Below are 2894 nucleotides of genomic sequence, written 5' to 3' on the forward strand. Positions count from 1 at the left end.
ACAGCCATCTCTTTTCCCATGGAAACCTAATACCCAACTCCAGGCTGTTTCTTGGATCCCACTGCCTGCCTTTCAAAATGTCATGGTGGAGAAAGAGCCTCTCGTCTCCATACTCATCAAATGCTTCACTCTAGACTTCTCTAGGTTTTCCCTGGGTCTTCCATCCCCAGGACTTCCTAAAGTCAAACTTCCCAAGAGGCCTCTGAGTAATGAGGGAGCATAAGGCAAGCTGAGGGCAAAGTACAAGCTAATACCCCCTCCCACCCCCCACCCCCCAGGTTGGATATGTGTGATACTCCTTAGATACTGCTGGCTGCCAAAACAAAGGAAAGGTTAGAAAACAAATGGTTAAACTGATAGAGTCTCCATCAGTTTACAAATATCTTATCAATAGCTTAATCTCCAGGAACTCCCTGCTGTTTTAATGATAATGCTCTGCTAGTGGGAAAAACAACCTTAGCTTGACAATAGCCAAGTCTCCTGTAATCTGTGAGTTTTCTTTAGCATATGGACATCCTTTTAAGAAACTTCCTCTTGACTTTACCTACCCCAACTCCACAGTACATAACCAGTCACTCTTCACAACTCCAGTGCAGCTCTTCCTGCCCATGGGTCCTGTTCCTGTACTATAATAAAATCACCTTTTTTGCACCAAAGACGTCTTCAAGAATTCTTTCTTGGCTATCGGCTCTGGACTCCCACCACCACTCCAAAAGCCCCTCATGAACATTCACTGGATCTGGAACCTACATTCCAGACCCTGCAGCCCTCCCTTGGCTACCCAAAGCTGGGGCTCTCTGAGGCCATCAGAACTGATCACTAGGCTGTCTTCAGCTTTCAAGACATTTGGAAGATGCCAGGAAGCTGCTGCCTCTCTCCTTGCCAATGATCCCTGAGCAGATGGAGAACTGGATACTGGACACTGAGAACAGTAAGGGAGAGACATCAGGGTGGGATTATTCAGAAAAAACAAGCCAAAACAAAACTATTTCTTTCAAAAGGAGACATAGCTGTTGTGGGTCTGTGGCAGAAGGAAGGAAACTTCAATCGATTGAAAAAACACTGGGCTGAGCACATGGACCCAACAGTCCTCTCCAACTTCTGCGGTTTGTGTTGTTATAAAACAGAGGCTCAAAGAGTGAACTCATGGGGGGTATGGCTATATGAGTTTAGTGGCCTAGTTGAGACCCAACCAGAGTCTTTCTGAGTCCAGAGTTTTTATGTTCTTTTTAACCTACCATGCACCAAGCTCCTGTCCTCTGATGAAGCTCTCCTACCCTGAAGAACCAGTGTTCCTTTTGAATGCTCCCGTTCAGAGATCACACTCTAAAACTGGGACTCACCAGTCTCCAGCTATAGATCCGGCTCCACCTATACTCTGTTTGAATTTGGAGCAACTTATCTTCTTCCTGGGCCTCAGTTTCCTTAACTGTAAGCAAGAGATAAGGAACATAAGCCAAATATCCACTATTCCTGACTGATCATAAGAAGTTCAATTCTTCTCAGTAATTTATTTTGGGGTGTGCATTTTTATAAGTTTATATATATATATATAATTTTTTTAGTGTTTATTTATTTTTGAACAGTTTTTTAAATGTTTATTTATTTTTGAGAGAGAGACAGAGCATGAGCAGGGGAGGAGCACAGAGAGAGGGAGACACAGAATCAAAACAGGCTTCAGGCTCTGAGCTGTCAGCACAGAACCCGGTGCAGGGTTTGAACCCATGAACCAGGAGATCATGACCTGAGCCAAAGTCAGACACTCAACCAACTGAGCCACCCAGGCACCCCAGTGCTTATTTTTTTTTTAATGTTTTTTATTTATTTCTAGGAGAGAGAGCGAGAGAGGGACAGCGTGAGCAGGGGAGGGTCAGAGAGAGACTGACAGACTCTGAAACAGGTTCCAGGCTCTGAGCTGGCAGTCAGCACAGAGCCCGATGCGGGGCTCAAACCACGAACTGCGAGATCATGACCTAAGCGAAAGTCGGACGCTTAACCGACTAAGCCACCCAGGCGCCCCAGTGCTTATTTATTTTTGAAGAAGAGAGAGAGAGACAGACAGAGCATCAATGGGGGAGGGGCAGAGAGGGAGACACAGAATCTGAAGCAGGCTCCAGGCTCTGAGCTGTCAGCACAGAGCCTGACAAGAGACTCAAACTCACAAGCTGGGAGATCACAACCTGAGCCAAAGTAGGACACTTAACCAACAGAGCCACCCAGGTGCCCCATAGGTTTTATAATGATTTACTCCTCTTAATTATTTTAAATTGAAGTAAAAAATTAAATCCATTTGAAAAAATTATTAATAATTATCCAGAGATGTCAAAAATCATAAAGATGATATACACATGATTGAACTTTGCTAAGCACTAGACCTAAGGAAGATAAAAGAAAATGCTCATGATGAAAAACTGAGGCTGACTAACATTTAGACAAAACAATAAGAGAAGCTGATAAAGAAGACCAAAAAAGGAGAGGATTCTATGATAAGGAATTTAAGAGAGGGTAATACACAATCATTTTCTCTGACCTGCTCTGACCTCATGGATGCCAAATGTACCAAAAATGCAAGACAAGACAGCCAGGTGTTCCTTGGGTGGGGAAGGTCCCTAACCAGCTTAGGTCAAGGCATTTTATTAATGGCATTGGGTGGGGTAACAAGGTGACTCAAATCTCCAGAAGAGATCCCTACGAACTATCATCTGTTGCTTTGGAACTAATTCTCACCCAAGCTAAAGAGGTGAAGTTGAGAAGGGAAAAAAGGTAGTGTAAAGGATGGGAAAAGTGAAGTATTTAGAAGTCAAAGCTGGGAGAGTGGAGCAGTGGAGTGGGGGTGGGGGGCTTTGAAATGCAGTGAGAGAAAATTGAGTCTAAATTAGGGTTGTGTCAACAAT

Source organism: Crocuta crocuta, unplaced genomic scaffold (genome assembly GCF_008692635.1).
Source record: "Crocuta crocuta isolate KB4526 unplaced genomic scaffold, BGI_CrCroc_1.0 scaffold99, whole genome shotgun sequence".
In the NCBI taxonomy this organism is placed as follows: domain Eukaryota; kingdom Metazoa; phylum Chordata; class Mammalia; order Carnivora; family Hyaenidae; genus Crocuta; species Crocuta crocuta.